Source organism: Mastigoproctus giganteus, chromosome 9 (genome assembly GCF_048544385.1).
Source record: "Mastigoproctus giganteus isolate SK-2022 chromosome 9, ASM4854438v1, whole genome shotgun sequence".
NCBI lineage: Eukaryota > Metazoa > Arthropoda > Arachnida > Uropygi > Thelyphonidae > Mastigoproctus > Mastigoproctus giganteus.
In genome coordinates, this window is record NC_143583.1 from 96,314,679 (window position 1) to 96,332,555 (window position 17,877).

General features: G+C 37.8%; 1 protein-coding gene across 4 annotated transcripts in view; it reads right to left on the reverse strand.

The window, feature by feature from the left end:
• Nucleotides 1-7,666, reverse strand: part of LOC150080569 (PSME3-interacting protein) — a 102,201-nt gene extending 94,535 nt beyond the window's left edge. Inside the window, exon 1 of one of the 4 annotated variants that reach the window (XM_090382054.1) lies at nt 7,612-7,666. The gene's annotated coding sequence lies outside the window, so the exon portion shown is untranslated. Of the gene's footprint in view, nt 1-7,357; nt 7,486-7,611 lie in introns of those variants that run through there. The other 3 variants (XM_090382055.1, XM_090382053.1, XM_090382056.1) reach the window with 3 other exon arrangements.
• Nucleotides 7,667-17,877: the final 10,211 nt, after the last annotated feature.

A 17,877-nucleotide genomic window follows, 5' to 3' on the forward strand; every position in this document is an offset into this window, starting at 1 on the left:
CAGTTTGTTACCATGATCACAAGAAGTAAAAAAGTGATTCGTGAATGATATCCCCCGTTTTATATAAAATTAACGACAAAAAACCTGACATGAGATTATTTATATAGACCAATGTATGAATTACTACTCGTGCATACGCATAAGAGTCCACGAGTCCGAAATATTATAAGGTCTGTGTATATTAATAGAGTCAACATTTAATCTCATTTCTAATGTTTCGGCAATTAATAATTTAAAATATTCCTGCTGTTTATTAAGAACTTTCGATTCATTAAAAAGGAACACATGTCCATCAGTGATTGCATGAAACGCAAGCTCAGAGGCACCCGTCCTACCTGCCCTAATTGATGCCACATGCTGCTGTATCCTTACAGAAAGTAAATTTTGGGCCGAGTCAATATAAGTAGAATTTCACCCACCACAAGAAATATTGTAAACAATATTGTGAGCTTCCATGGTAGGAACTACATACGCCCTATGTTTCAAGATGGCATGGAGCTTACTCATGGGTTGTGGAACAATCTTAAATTCAGTGTTCTTAAATATGTTAATAAATTGTCTATACCAATGCTGTATATACGGAACTTTAATAAAATGGTTGTGATCTGCCCTGTCATTTGTTGTACCCATCTCCAATTTATATTTTGCCTGTTGACTAATCTGCATAATGGTACCTAATGAATAATCACTATTTAAAAATCTTTTTGTCAGTTCTGTGAGCTCATCCAATAAGGATTCTTGAGTAGAGCTGTATCTATATGTATTATGAAACTGATTAAAAATAATGCTCCTTTTATATGTAAAAGGATGGTAGCTCGAACGGTGCAAAAATTTCCCAGTATTTGTTGGCTTCCTATAAATTTTAAAAAATGTTTTCATTAACCCTGATTAAAGTAAAATTTAGAAAATTTATGGATTTGTGATGCGGGATATCCATTTCTCGAGTGAACTTAAGTCGAATATGAATGTTATTAAATGTATCCAGGACCTTCTGTACTATATATTTATTAGTAATTATTAAGGTATCATCAAGATATCTACCGTAGAACGTTATATTTGGGAGACGTGGCGTTAAGTATACCTGCTCAATCTTATTTAGATAAATTTCAGCAACCAATCTACTCAAGCTAAGCTCCATCGGTAACCCGAATATCTGCTTGTATATTTTATCTTGGAAATTAATATAATTGGTTTGTACAAGAAATTTAATCAAATAAAATATTCATTTCTGGGTAAATTTGACATGTTTAAACAAATTGTCTGATCACTGATAAGGTCCCATATTGCGTTGCTCAGGATAGTGGAAAAAATGAAAATGACCTTGGGATAACTGTGCAGTCTAATATGAAGATATCTGAGCAGTGCAGTCTAATATGAAGATATCTGAGCAGTGCAGACAGGTTACCAGGACAGCACATTGGGTTTTGTCAATGATATACAGGAATTTTGCTAGCAGGGATAACGAGGTGATTATGCCATTGTATACGGCAAATGTCAGGTCACATCTTGAGTACTGCATACAGGTCTGGAGGCCTCATTTTAGGAAGGATGCAGAGCTGCTGGAACAAGTACAGAAGAGGGTAACAAGATTGGTGAGGGAAACAAAGGGGTGCTCTTACCAAGAAAGGCTTCAGTTCTGCAAATTGCAGTATCTGGAGACTATGCACCTGCAAAGTGATCTGATTGAGGTGTGTTTTTAAGACTTTGAATGGCTTCACCAAGCCAATGCTGATGAGATTCTTCTGCTTTCTAAGACTATACACATGAGGGGATATAAATTCAAACTGAGAAAGGATAGTTGCAGAAAAGCAGATATGTGGAGTTTGTTTTCAGCCAATGGGTAGCTGATTGCTGGAACTGGCATCCATTCATTGTTATAGTGAATAGTTTGAATAAATTCAAGAAAGAACTAGACACTATTGGATGGAACAGATAGGTGAAATGAGATATATTTTTTTTTTGGTTGATGCTGTATAACTTGCTTTCTTGTATCATTTGGTCCTATTAATAAATAATAATGAGAGAGAGTTTACACAGAAATAAACACCCAAACCTCTTGCGATGGATATATAATGCTAATGTTTCACCTTCCAACATGATCTCATTGTTAACAACGGGAAGGCAGAATCAGGGCATTTTGCCTGTGCGCATCAAAACAACAAGTAAAAAAAAAGAAAAAACAGAAGGATTTAAAAACAATATAACTTAGCCTGTGTACATTTCAGGTAGAATATTAGAGATCACTGGAATAAAGTATCTACCACAGTTGTCAAGGCAGATAGTTTGGTAACGTTCAAAAGGAAAATGGATTGTCACTTTTTAGCAATGAGGAAAGCATGAATGATCGAGTAATTTTTTCCTTTACTTGGTAGTTACACAAAAATCACTTCCTTACATTATTTAGCCATTCTAATACTGTTTCAATATGTGTTAATATTTACAATTTCAATATGTCAGAATCACTTACTAATTGATAATGTTTATTTAGAGTTAAGGGGTACAAATTTTTAAATTTATTTATTTTATTACTATTATTAGACAAATTCTTGGAGGGTATGGATGGATGAACTGTGTAAGTTTTTTTTTTTTGCCCGACGCTATATAAGCTTGACTTTTTGCATAATTTTTCATTACTATTACTAAGAATCATTATTATTTTTTTATTCTTGCGGTGCAAGAATACCTAGTTAAGGCTCCCATAACTATTGGAATAATGATACACGCGTATTCAGGTAAACATCAGAATTACAACTAACTGAAAACGTGCCGTAGTTATGGAATGATGAATCATTTTCAGGCAGCGGTCCCGATTTATGGTTCATATACAAATGTGGTAGATACTATTTTACTTTACAGTTCCCCCACTTTATATTGGCTTGGCAATTCAACCCTTAATTTACTTAATTCATCATAACTTCTAGGATATTAACATTCTTTCACGTTTTACTAATCTACTATTCTTTTTCTACTTTCCTGCCTGTTATAGTTACTGGCACCTTGTGTAACTTTCACATCCATTTATGCATACTTAATATAATTTGATATTAATACATCGTGTATATATACACTGGTGTTCAAAGAAAGTGCATCATCTAAGAATTTCACATTTCTAAACCCTTTTTCACGACAGTATGTTATATTAATGACTAGCATCACATATAGAAATATAAACAAAAGATATTTATTAATAGTTAAGGCAAAGCTAAGTAATATTTGACAGGTGCTCTCAAAATATTCCAAAATGAGCATTTGCAACCTTTATACAACAGTTTTGGTAAATATGACAATTATGGCTGAAATGTTATTAAAGCCCTCAATTTGCTTCAGTTTATCATTTTAAATGGAAAACAAAATGAAAAGTTCACCAGGTGCAAACTAATATTTAGTTGAACCGCCTCTGGCTCTGATGACAGCAGCACACCTTCAAGGCAATGACAAGATCAATTTCTGAAGATAATCAACTGAGAGTTTCTGGTTCCAAACATGAATTATGGTTTCCTGAAGTTCGTGAAGGGTCTTTGGTTTCTTTCTGGCAACTGCAGATTCCACACGATGCCAACAGTTCTCTATAGGATTCAGGTCCAGCCGGGCTGTTTCCTGGCCAGCTAACAGTTGTAATGGACCGTTCTTCCAACCATTTTTTCACCTGTAACAAATGTAAACACATTACTGTCAAACCTGTAATGCAGAAATGTTGCTAAAGTAACTACAGAAGTGCCTACTTACAGGTCCATTTGACATGCTCCTTACACCAAATTAATCGGGGCTTTTTCATTTTTTGTGTGAGGAGAGGCTTCTTAGGATGATGGGCTACAAATCCATTTTTGAAGAGGTGTCTTCTGACTGTTACTGCACTTGCTACCACTCCTACCATGTTCTTCCCATTCTCTTTTCAGCTTCAGACGAAGAAGCTTTATGGTTTTTAAGGCATAAGCACTTCAAAACGCGGTCCTGTTTTGGCATAGAGACTTGTTTGCATCCAGTTCCTTTTTTCCTATCAGCAGAACCAGTATTATTGAGTTTGGAAAGAAATCACTCACTGTCGACTGATTACAAGACACACTATAAGCAATATGATGGGAAGAACATCCTCACATAAAGCAACAATAGCACTCTTTCTTCGTGGCGTCAATTGCACGTAACTGGCCATCTTGACAAAAGCAAGGAATGACTGCAACTCTTGCAGAGCATGCTTATATAACTGAAAGTAACAGCTGATACAATATTACGTAATCACCTACACATGTCAATCTTATCTGATGCAATCTGTAAGAAATATTGCCATATACTTACGTTATTTGGACGACGATTACAATTTTAAGGGGTGATGCACTTTCTTTGAACACCAGTGTATATATATCATGAATATATATATATTATTTTTAAAAACTTAATACCAACTGGATAAATTGGAAAAATTGCATACAACTGGAGAAATTTAATAAGAATATAGAATATAAGAAATGCATTTAGCATTTATAGATTATGAAAAGCATTTGATCGAGTAAACAGACAAAAACTATGGGACATTGAGTAATAAAGGATACCCAAAGCATCTTACAAAAATAATAGAGTTTATATCAAGGAACAAAAATAGTAATAGATATAGGTAATAAATTAACAGAAGAAAGTATAATAAATCAAGGAGTTAGACAGGGATGTAGCTTGTCACCAATGTTGTTTAACATATATATCGAGGATATGATATGTAAATGGAAAGAAGAAATTAATACAGGGATATATTTGAATACAAAGAATAGGATTAATACATTGTTATCAGCAGATGATCAAGTAATTATTCAAGACAGTGAAGATAATTTGCAAAGAGCAGTATTTAAATTAAACCAAATAACTGAAGAAAATAACCCCAGGGGCTCACATCTGGTGAGTATGGGCTTGGCACACCCAGGGTCCTGGGTGTGCCAATCATCATTCTTCTCTTTCTTGGTGATTCCCTCTCTCTCTCTCTCTCTCTCTCTCTCTCTCTCTCTCTCTCTCTCTCTCTCTCTCTCTCTCTCTCTGTCTGTCTGTCTGTCTGTCTGTCTGTCTGTCTGTCTGTCTGTCTGTCTGTCTGTCTCTCTCTCTCTCTCTCTCTCTCTTTCTCTCAGGGTAACTCAGGATTTTTCTTTTGGCTGGTTCAGCATAAGCCTCAGGCTTCCTTGCACCATATAGCTAATAATAATAATATTAACAAAGTTAAAATATCAACAATGAAAACTAGAACAATGGCTTTTAAGGGAAAGCGGTGAGAACAAAAATAGTTATAGACAATAAAATATTAGAACAAGTAAAACATTTTAAATATCTAGGATGTGATATAACATATGATGTCAAAAAAGATATGAACCAGAAATTGGCAAAATTTTCAAAATATATGTGGAACAATAAAAAGAACCCTGGCTAAGAAAACAAGGAAAGAAACACATTCAATTTTACAAAGTAATGGCAATACCAACACTTCTTTATGGTTCTGAAACATCGATACCGAAACAAAGAGACATTAATAGAATACAAGCTGCAGAAATGAAATTTTTAAGATATGTTAAAGGATGTACAAAATTAGATAAAATACCAAACATAAATATTGGAAAGGAATTAAAGATTTACTCAATTATTGAAAAATTATAGAATATAAACAAAGATGGAAAGAACATGTAGAAGGAATGGAAGATAATAGATCCTAAATTAGCTTACACATATAGAGCAAAAGGAAAAAGAGACAGAGGAAGACCGAAGAAAAGATGAGCAAACCTCTTTGAGATCGGAACAGGCGGATCGCCTAATCCACGCAGGAAGATAAGATAAGATAAGAATATAAGTATTAAGGGTGAAAACTATACCCATGAGGCCAAAGGGCCAAGTATTTAGGTAACCTAAGTTGGACTTCATTGTTGTACCCTATACATAAACACATAGGTTATAATAAAATAGCAAAATTAAAATGTAGCTAATTATTGATAATAGGATACATTGAATGGAATGTTAACAAGGGCTAGCTCCACTCAATATATCCCATCAATAATTAGCTGAGGCTATCTGTTTCTGTTTGCCAATTTATCTAGCTTCAAATATACTGAGAATATAATTTTAAATTAGTTACTTTAATATATGTTAAATTTAAGAAAACTGGCCAGTTTCATGCTAGGGATAGCAGTTATTCTGCCAGTTTTCTGCTAATTTTAATGTATATTAAAGTAACTAATTTGAAATTATATTCTCAGTATATTTGAACCTAGATAAACTGGCAAATGGCAAACAGAAACAGATAGCCTCAGCTAATTATTGATGGGATATATATATAAGTTGTAATGATATTAATTATTCAATCAATCAATTTAACCCCAGGGGCTCACATCTGGTGAGTATGGGCTTGGCACACACACACGGTCCTGAGCTGGATATAATCATTCTTCTCTTTCTTGGTGATTCCTTTCTACTTCTCTCTCTCTCTCTCAGGGTAACTTGGAATTTTTTTTTTTTTTTTTTTTTGGCTGGTGCAGCATAAGCCTCAGGCTTCCTTGCACTATTATGGCTAATAATAATAATAAATATTTATTTCAGCTGACATCAGATCAAGCATTTTTTGCATTACCTATATTAGACCATTTACTAAATGTCCCCCTCCCCCCATATCTGATGACAGCTATACTATTTTCATTTTTTTTTATTTGCATTTTATTAGTATTTTGTTGTACTAATTTTACTTTACAGCTCCCCCACTTTATGTTGGATTGGCAATTCAGCCCTTAATTTACGTAATTCATCATAACTTCTAGGATATTAACATTCTTTCACTAATCTACTACTATTCTTTTTCTACTTTCCTCACTCTTATAGTTACTGGCACCTTGTGTAACTTTCACATCCATTTATGCATACTTAATTAAATTACAACTTACATATATTCTGCATCCTTTAATGCTGCTTTGCGTTTTTTGGTGCATCTGTCATATATATATATATAATCAAATCATACTTGTCATATATATATAATCAAATGGGACCATACCGTTCAGTAATGGTCAAAAATATGTATTATTTATCCTGTTACAAAAACAACTCGTGGGATAGTAAAATAAGTATTTTAGCTATTGCCCCACACAAAAATGTATTTTTTTTTAATTACTGTGTAAAAAATTACACATTTAGGATTACGGTTTTTTACAATTTATTTATATTTATTTTTACAATTAACATAACGGAAAACCGTGATAACAGTTCAATTGCAAATGCAACTTCTCTCGACCTAAAAGATTTACTACTTCAAAATATTAGCACTTACTAAGAGGCGTTTCATTTATTAACGTAACAATTCAAGAATATAACTAACTCCCTTACAAAGTAATCCACAACTTACTCGACTCATCAGCTAGAGTTCACCAAATTCATACGACCGCTACCAACGGAGTCCATTAATCCTTACATACAATCTATTATTTACAAAACATTCACTGCGTGTTACTTACACTTCGGAAGATAGGAATTAGTAGCAACTGTAAATAGAGGAATAACTATTTCGAAAATCATAACAAGTTTACAACTCATACCAAAATTCTGATTTTCACTTTTCTTTATAAAATTAAAACAGACAATATCAACAAAAAATACTACCTATTTTTCGGTTTCTTAGAAAAAAAAGCAGGACTTAAATTCAGGCAATCTCATAAAAATAAAAATACCCACGCACATTTCGTGAGCTCAGAATACCATTCTGTGGCCACGAGCAAAAACAATATTCTAATAACAATAAATGAATAGCATAAAATAAAAATAACGCAAATAATAACTCTAATTTTTTCAGATCTGATTCGTGCAATCTCACCCTCACGAGGAGCCAGGGCCGGATTTACACATAAGCTAAACAAGCCATAGCTTAGGGCCTCATATTACAAGGGGCAGCGCTCTAACTTAAGAATTCTTTTATTGACATTGTCACAATGAACCGGTGAAGGGCCGCATACATGTTATTGACTAGAGCCACAACAAGTTTGAGTCAGGCTCTGCAAGGAGCATATTATATATAATCACCCTCCTCCCACATCAGGTGAAAAAGGGCCCGGTTGGAATCCTGTCAATGATGCCAGGAATTTTCATCGGCTTTATTTCAGTGCGTGGCTAAGTTAGTCGAACTCGACGATGTCACGTGGTTTTCCATCCCGGAAAATCGGTTTTATATATATTATTTATTTATTTTATTTATTTTTTTTTTTTTCTCTAGGAAAGAGGAAAATCGACCACAGATTTATAGTCACGATAATTGTCGTCTCATAATTTGAGTTGCTTCGGCAATTAACACAAACATGCTCTCGCGCGACGACTTTGGCAAAGCAACTAAGCAAACCCTTAGCCATAATTATGAGAGCATCCTTGGACTCAGGGGAGGTTCCCACGGACCGGAGATGTGCAAACGTATCCCCAATTCACAAAGGGGGATCGAAGGGTGACACGAGTAATTACAGACCAGTTAATTTTAACTTCTGTTCCGGGTAAAATAAATGGAGTCGCTGGTTAAAGATGCATTGCAGGATCATCTAGACAAGACAGCAGCAATAATTCACACACAGCATGGGTTTGTTAAGGGAAAGTCTTGTCTGACAAATTTGATAGGATATTATGATGTGGTTACAAAGGAACTGGATGCAAAAAATAATTTTGATATCATATATTTGGATTTCAGGAAAGCTTTTGACATTGTTGCGCATGGAAGACTATTGTACAAATTGGAGCAGAATGGTATTAAGGGTAAGTTGCTACAATGGATAAAAGGATGGTTAAGTGCGAGAAGACAGAGGGTGGTAATCAATGGGTGCTGCTCTTCTTGGACTAATGTGATTAGTGGAGTCATACAGGGTTCGGTGTTAGGTCCACTGTTGTTTTGTATATTTATCAGTGATATTGATGAAGGTATATCAGGCTTAATGTCGAAGTTTGCAGATGATACAAAGGTTGGCAGGGTTGTTAATGACAGTAATGGCAGTGTGCTACTGCAACAGGATCTAGATAATTTGGGCAGATGGGCTAAGAAGTGGCAACTGAAGTTTAACCTTGACAAATGCAAAGTACTGCATATGGGTAGAAGTAACCCCAGAGAAACGTACCAAATGTGTGGTACTACACTTAATGTGGTAGAAAATGAAAAAGACCTGGGAGTAATTGTGCAGGCAGATATGAAGTTTTCTGAGCAATGCAGACAGGCTGCCAGGGCAGGTCATGGGGTTTTGTCAATGATATATAGGAATTTTGCTAGCAGGGAAAAGGAGGTGATTGTCCCTCTGTATAAGGCAATGGTCAGGCCACGCCTTGAGTACTGCGTACAGGTCTGGAGGCCTCATTTTAGGAAGGATGTAGATTTACTTGAGCGTGTACAGAGAAGGGCAACAAGATTGGTGAGTGGAATGAAGGGATCCTCTTACCAAGAGAGGCTTAAGTTCTGCAAATTGCAGTGGCTGGAGACTAGGCACCTGCGCAGTGATCTGATTGAGGTATATAAGGCCTTGAATGGGTTTGAGCACGCTGAATTCTGATGGGATCCTTCCACTTGTTCAGATTACGAACCTAAGGGGGCATACATTCAAATTAAGAAAAGACAGATGTAGAATAGATGTGCGGAAATTTGCTTTTAGCCAGCGGGGTGGTTAATTGCTGGAACAAACTTCCATCTGTCGTTGTCGAAGTTGATAGGTTGAATAAATTTAAGGAAGAACTGAACAGGCATTTGGAGGGAATGGTGTGATTTTTTTTTTTTTTTTTTTTTGGCTGATGCTGCATAAGCTCATACATTTGCTTTCTTGCAATCACATGCCACTACTACTACTACTACTTCATTGATTTTCTCCCAGAAACTCAAGATCTTTGTCCAGCAAACCAACCGAAAAATACACACAAATACGAACAATATACCGCTGCCCCCCACCAGGGCTGGCGGAAAACGGTTAGCCTGGTAAGCAGGGGATAGGGGCTCTTAAGTGTCGGGGCGCCGAAATTTAAAACTTTTATTATAATAATATTTAATTTAAGTATTTCGACGGTGCCAAATGCATTTCTGCTTTGGGGAGCCAAAAACCTCAAGCTATTAAAGCCATAAAAAGTCACACTACATGTCCGTTTATGCCTGAACACCCGTTGCAGGAATTTCGATCAGGGCTGAAAGCTTATCAAAGTATATTGAAGCAGGACCGGACCAAGGTTCATTTGCTCCACGGGCAGAATGATTTTTCGACTCCCCTTTACTAAGGATATATACTGCCCCTTTACTGCCTCCCACCCATCCAAAGGTCTGCAAGAGTGATTTGAAGGACACGAGAAATTTTTCAAGTATGTCTTCAATACAGTGCCAGATTAAGGTACGGAGTAACATGCCGCTTCACCAGGGCCCAATCTTTAAGGAGCACCAAATTTTACAAATCATGAAAAAAAAAAAAAAAAAAAAATATATATATATATATATATATCCTTAGTAAAGGGGTGTCGAAAAATCATTCTGCCCGTAGAGCAAATGAACCTTGGTCCGGTGCTGCTTCAATAAACTTTGATCAGCTTTCAGCCCTGATCGAAATTCCTGCAACGGGTGTGCAGGCATAAACGGACATGTAGTGTGACTTTTTATGGCTTTAATAACTTGAGGATTTTCCCCTAGATTTAAGTATGTCTAATTCATCTTCGCAACATCTCGCATATTCTGGATATACCTGGCCACTGGTCTGTTCGGCCCTCGTGGGTAGCACAGTTGGCAGAAAAGCCGTCATCCCCACAAAAGGTGGAAAAGACCGAAATTCGAGTCCCGTTGATGACGTGAGGAAATTTAAGGACCTTTTTCTCAATGTGGCTGAGTAAGTTGGGCTCAAACGGGGGTAGCATAGATTTTTCTCCGGGTAACCAGAATTTTCTTCCAGAAAACAGAAAATCGACGACAGAATACACGTAATTTGCAAACAGTATACATGGAGCATTATGCCCCCTTAGTCGCTAATGTTCCTAAAACAGTACCACTATATCAACAACAACTGGTTTCTTCTGGTGTTCACAGTGCCTAGCTAACCACCAAGGAGACCTCGATCAGTATCTAAACCAACGATTCCCCAATTGTGTTCAGAGGAACATTAGCATTAGTATTAGCAAAGGCACATGATGCAAGAGAGCAAGAGCACATCAACCAAAAAGAAAAAAAAAAAACAAGAAAAAAACCTTCTTTCACCCATCCACTCTATCGAAATAATTGTCAAGTTCTGCCTTGAATCTATTTAAGATTATCAACTCTGTGGTACTACGCTGACAGTGGTAGAGAATGAAAAGGACCTGGGGGTAATTGTGCAGGCAGATATGAAGTTCTCTGAGCAGTGCAGACGAGCTGCAAGAGTAGCTCATGGTGTCTTGTCAATGATATACAGGAATTTTTCTAGCAGGGACAGGGATGTGATTATTCCCTTGTATAAGGCATTGGTCAGGCCACACCTTGAGTACTGTATACAGGTCTGGAGGCCTCATTTCAAGAAGGATGTAGAGCTGCTGGAACGAGTACAGAGAAGGGCAACAAGACTATTGAATGGAACAAAGGGTCGCTCTTACGAAGAAAGGCTTAAGTTTTGCAAATTACAGAGCCTGGAGACTAGGCATCGGCGAGGTGATCTGATAGAGGCGTGTAAGGCTTTGAATGGCTTGAGCATGCTGAATGCCGATGGGATTCTTCCTCTTGCTCAGAATAATCACCTGAGAGGGCATTAATTCAAATTGAGGAAGGACGGATGTCGGATAGATGTGCGGAAATTTGCCTTTAGCCAGCGGGCAGTTGGTTTGTGGAATAGACTCCCATCGCTTGTTGTTGAAGTTGATAGCCTAAACAAATTTAAGGCTCAGCTGGACAGGTATTTCGAACGAACGGAGGGGTGAAATGGGAGTAGTGGTTGTTTTTTTTTTTTTTTTTTTTTGGCTGATGCTGAATAAGCTTGCTTTCTTGCATCATATGCATCTACTAATGCTAATGCTAATGCTAAAAGATATCAACTTTTAAAACGACAGATGCAAGTTTGTTCCAGCAATCAACCACCCATTGGCTAAAGACAAACTTCCGCACATCTATCCAACAACCGTCTTTCCTCAAATTGAATTTATGCCCTCTCAGGCGATTACTCCGAGCAAGGGAAAGCATCCCATCAGCATTGAGTGCTCAAACCATTAGTCCTTATACACCTCAATCAGATCAATTCACAGGTGCCTAGTCACCAGACACAGTAATTTGCAAAATTTAAGCCTTTCTTCGTAAGAGAAACCCGTTGTTCCATTCACTAATCTTGTTGTCCTTCTCTGTATTCGTTCCAACAGCTCTACATCCTTCTTAAAATAACGCCTCCAGACCTGAATACAGTACTCAAAGTGTGGCCTGACCACCCAGTTATACAAGTGGATAATCACCTCCTTATCCTGCAAAAAACAATCCTGTATATCATTGGTAACACACCATGAGCTACACTTGCAGACCGTCTGCACCGCTCACAAATCTTCATATCTACCTGCACAATTACCACCAGTTGCTCTTCATTCTCTACCACTGTCAGTGTAGTACCACAGAGTTGGTACGTTACTCTGGAGTTACTGCTTCCCATATGTAGTACTATACAATTGTCAGTGTAAAACTCCGTTTGCCACCTCTCAGCCCATCTGCTCAACTTTTTTAGATCCTGTTGCAGCAGCGTGCTGTCATTAGTGTAATTAACAACTCTGCCAACCTTCGTATCATCTGCAAACTTGGATATTAAGCCTGCTATACCATCATCAATATCATTTATAAATAAATAAATCGACAATGGACCCAACAATGAACCCTAAGGGACTCCACTAATAACATTAGTCCATGAAGGGAAGTTTCCATTGATTACCACTCTCTGTCTTCTCCCACACAACTGTCCCTTTATCCAAAGCAGCAATTTGCCTCCAAATGCCACAATGCTCCAATTTGTACAGCTGTCTTCCATGTGCAACAGCACCAAAGGCCTTTCTAAGATCCAAATATATCATATCAAAATTATTCTTTGCATTCAGTTCCTTTATGGCTACATCATAGTATCTAACCAAACTGGTCAGACCAGACTTGCCCTTAACAAACCCATGCTGTGCCCGAGCTATAACTGAAGTCTTGTCTAGATGATCCTGCAGTGCTTCTTTAACCAGTGCCTCCATTAATTTTTCTGGAAAAGAAGTTAAATTCACAGTTCTATAATTACTTGTGTCAGCCTTTGATCCTTTTTTGGGAATTGGGGTCACATTTGCACATCTCCAGGCTATGGCTACCTCCCCTGAGTCCAAAGAAGCTCTCATAATTATGGCAAAGGGTTAGCTTACTTCCTTTGCTGCCTCCTTTAATATAACTGGATAGATTCCATCCACCCAGGTGCCTTTCTTATGTTTATCTTCAACACTTTCTCCTCCACTGTACTCTTAGTTATTACAAGATTATCTAGCTTGCTGCCAAAGTTTAATACACCTATGACATTCCCCTCCCTGAATATCTACCCATATGTGAATGTAGATGCGAAAAAGTCGTTTAGTTTGTTAGCTACCTGAGCAGGATCATCAACAGTTGAACCATCGATATCAAGTGGACCAAATTGATTCATCTCCTTCCTTCTAGAGTTAAAATAAGTAACGAATTCTTTGCTGTTTTTCTTTGCATCCTTTGCCAAAGATTTATCATAATCTGCTTTCACCTGCCTAACATCCATTGTGACTTGGTTACAGATCAGCTTATATCTCTCTCATAGGTTTCTGTCACCTGTTATTTTATATGTATCCCATGCATTTTTCTTAACAGTCTCATGTCTATTTAGATCATGACTTCCATTTAAGCCTAAATCTTGAACAATATTTCTTAGTTGGTATGAAAAGTCTAGTAGCTTCCAAGATTAATTCTTTGAATGCTTCCCATTTTGAATTTGCTGTTGGTAACATAATCAGTTGGTCCCACTGTATAAAATTTAAATACTGTCTCAGACCACCGTAGCCACCGTTACGAAAACAAAAACCCTTCCCTTTACTCCTGATGGCAGTTACCTCTTTATGAGGAAATCCCACTTCCGCACACTGAACTCACTGCCACCTAGTGGTTCCTTTATCTACAGATTCTTAATGCATTAAGAATCACTACTGATAATCAAATCAAGAGTATTACTCCTTCTAGTTGCCTCCCGAACATGCTGATGTCGAAAACAATCATCCAATAAATCCACAAAACCCTCTAGTGTGTAAGTGACCAACCCATAAATTCCAGTCAATCTCTGGGAAATTAAAATCCCCCTTTATAAGACACTCTGATTTACTGCCCTGGAACACTAGTGTTCTATGAGAGTCAAAGATTATGTTCAGTCAAAAATCGTAATTAATAATTTAAAAAAATCAAAAAATAAATAAATTTTGCATATTTCTAGCGTACATTACTTTTGTAACATTCTAATTAAAAAAAAAAAAATTCGGTATTGGATATACTGGCAACGTCTAATAATCAAAAAGATCGCAGAACACTTTATTTTGGAATTGGGAAGTATGCGGAGAGGAAGTAGTAGTGCCATGTGATACAAGTAAGCAACTGGCAGAGAAGAAAAATGCATGGGATACATACAAATTAACACGTGACACGGATGCCTATGATAGATACAAGTTGATCTGTAACCAAGTTACAAAGGAGGTTAGGCAGGCGAAGGCAGATTACGAGAGATCCTTGGCAAGGGATGCGAAGAAAAACAGCAAAGAGTTCTTTACTTATGTAAACTCTAGAAGGAAGGGGATGAATCAGATTGGTCCACTTGAGATCGATGGGTCAACTGTTGATGACCCTGCTCGGGTAGCTAACAAACTAAATGAATATTTTGCATCGACATTCACACATGAGGAGTTATTCAGCGAGGGGAATGCCAGAGGTGTATTCAACTCTAGCAGTAAGCTAGAGAATCTTGTAATAACTGAGAGCAAAGTGGAGGAGAAATTGTTGAAGAGAAACACAAGAAAGGCACCTGGGGTGGATGGGATCTATCCAGTTATATTAAAGGAGGCAGCAAAGGAGGTAAGCAAACCCTTAGCCATAATTATGAGAGCTTCCTTGGACTCAGAGGAGGTACCCATTGACTGGAGATGTGCAAATGTGACCCCAATTCACAAAGGGGGATCAAAGGCTGACACAAGTAATTATAGACCTGTGAGTTTAACTTCTGTTCCCGGAAAATTAATGGAGGCACTGGTGAAAGAAGCACTGCAGGATCATCTAGACAAGACTTCAGTTATAGCTAGGACACAGCATGGTTTTGTTAAGGGGAAGTCTTGCCTGACCAATTTGATTGGATACTATGATGCAGTCACAAAAGAACTGGATGCAGGGAATAACTTTGATATTATATACTTGGATCTTAGAAAGGCTTTTGATACTGTTGCACATGGAAGACTGCTGCACAAATTGGAGCAGTGTGGCATTGGAGGCAAGTTGCTGCTATGGATAAAGGGGTGGTTGAGGGGGAGAAGACAGAGAGTGGTAATCAATGGACACTGCTCATCGTGGACTAATGTTATTAGTGGAGTCCCTCAGGGTTCAGTATTGGGGCCTTTATTGTTTTCTGTATTTATAAATGATATTGATGATGGTATATCAGGCTTAATGTCCAAGTTTGCAGACGATACAAAGGTTGGCAGGGTTGTCAAGGACACTACTGACACTATGCTGCTGCAACAGGATTTGGAAAGGTTGAGCAGATGGGCTTCGAGGTGGCAAATGAAGTTTAACATTGACAAATGTAAAGTACTACATATGGGAAACAGCAACCCCAGAGCAACGTATCAACTCTGTGGTACTACACTGACAGTGGTAGAGAATGAAAGGGACCTGGGGGTGGTGGTGCAGGCAGATATGAAGTTCTCTGAGCAGTGCAGACGAGCTGCAAGAGTAGCTCATGGTGTATTGTCAATGATATATAGAAATTTTTCTAGCAGGGATAAGGAGGTGATTATTCCCTTGTATAAGGCAATGGTCAGGCCACACCTAGAGTACTGTATACAGGCCTGGAGGCCTCATTTCAGGAAGGATGTAGAGCTGCTGGAACGAGTACAGAGAAGGGCAACTAGATTGGTGAATGGGACAAAGGGGTTCTCTTACGAAGAAAGGCTTAAATTTTGCAAATTACAGTGTCTGGAAACTAGGCACCAGCGGGGTGATCTGATAGAGGTGTACAAAGCCTTGAATGGTTTGAGCATGCTCAATGCTGATGGGATTCTTCCTCTAGCTCAGAAAAATCACCTGAGAGGGCATAAATTCAAATTGAGGAAAGACAGATGTAGGATAGATGTGCGGAAATTTGCCTTTAGCCAGCGGGTGGTTGGTGGGTGGAACAGACTTCCATCCCTTGTCGTGGAAGTTGATAGCCTAAATAAGTTTAAGGCTCAGCTGGACAGGTATTTCGAACGAACAGAGGGGTGAAGTGGAAGTGGTTATTTTTATTTATTTATGTTACTTTTTTTTTTTTTTTTTGGCTGATGCTGCATAAGCTTGCTTTCTTGCATCAAATGCCTCTACTAATGCTAATGCTAATGCTAAAGTGTATGAGCTTATGCAGCATCAGCTAAAAAAAAAACAAAAAAAAAAAAAACACCATTCCCTCCAAATGCCTGTCTAGTTCCTCCTTAAATTTATTTAATCTATCAACTTCCACAACGACAGATGGAAATTTGTTTCAGCAATTAACCACCCGCTGGCTAAAGGGAAATTTCTGCAAATCTATTTTGCATCTGCCTTTTCTTAATTTGAATTTATGCCCCCTTATGTTCGTAATCTGAACAGTGGAAGGATCCCATCAGAATTCAACGTGCTCAACCCATTCAAAGCCTTATACACCTCAATCAGATCACTGTGCATGTGTCTAGTCTCCAGCCACTGCAATATGCAGAACTTAAGCCTCTCTTGGTAAGAAGACCCCTTTGTTCCCCTCACCAATCTTGTTGCCATTCTTTGTAGTCGTTCTAGCAACTCCACATCCTTCCTAAAATGAGGGCTCCAGACCTGTACACAGTACTCTAGATGTGACCTGACCATTGCCTTATACAGGGGGACAATCACCTCCTTTTTCCTGCTAGCAAAATTCTTATATCTCATTGGCAAAAACCCCATGACCTGCGCTGGCAGCCTGTCTGCATTGCTCAGAAAACTTCATATCTGATTGCACAATTACTCCCGGGTCTTTTTCATTTTTTACCACCGTAAGTGTAGTACAACACAGTTGGTACATTTCTCTGGGGTTACTTCTTCCATATGCAGTATGGTAGAAGTAACCCCAGAGAAACGTACCCTTTTCCCTTAACAAATTATTCTGTGTATATCAGGCTTAGCCTATCTGCCCAAATTTTCTAGATCCTGTTGCAGTAGCACACTGCCATTACCGCCATTAACAACCCTGCCAACCTTCGTATCTGCAAACTTCGACACTAAGCCTCATATACCTTCATCAATATCATTGATAAATATATAAAACAACAGTGGACCAACACTGCACCTTGTGGGACTCCACTAATAACATTAGTCCACGAAAAGCAGCATCCATTAATTACCACCCTCCATCTTCTCCCACTCAACCATCCTTTTATCCATTGTAGCAACTTACCCTTAATACCAATCTGCTCCAATTTGAACAATAGTCTTCCATGCGCAACAGTGTCAAAAGCTTTTTTCTTGAAATCCAAATATATGATATCAAAATTATTTTCCTTTGTAACCACGTCATAATATCGAATCAAATTTGTGAGACAAGAGTTTCCCTTAACGAACCCATGCTGTGTGTGAATTATTGCTGCAGTCTTGTCTAGATGATCCTGCAATGCATATTTAACCAGCGACTCCATTATTTTACCCGG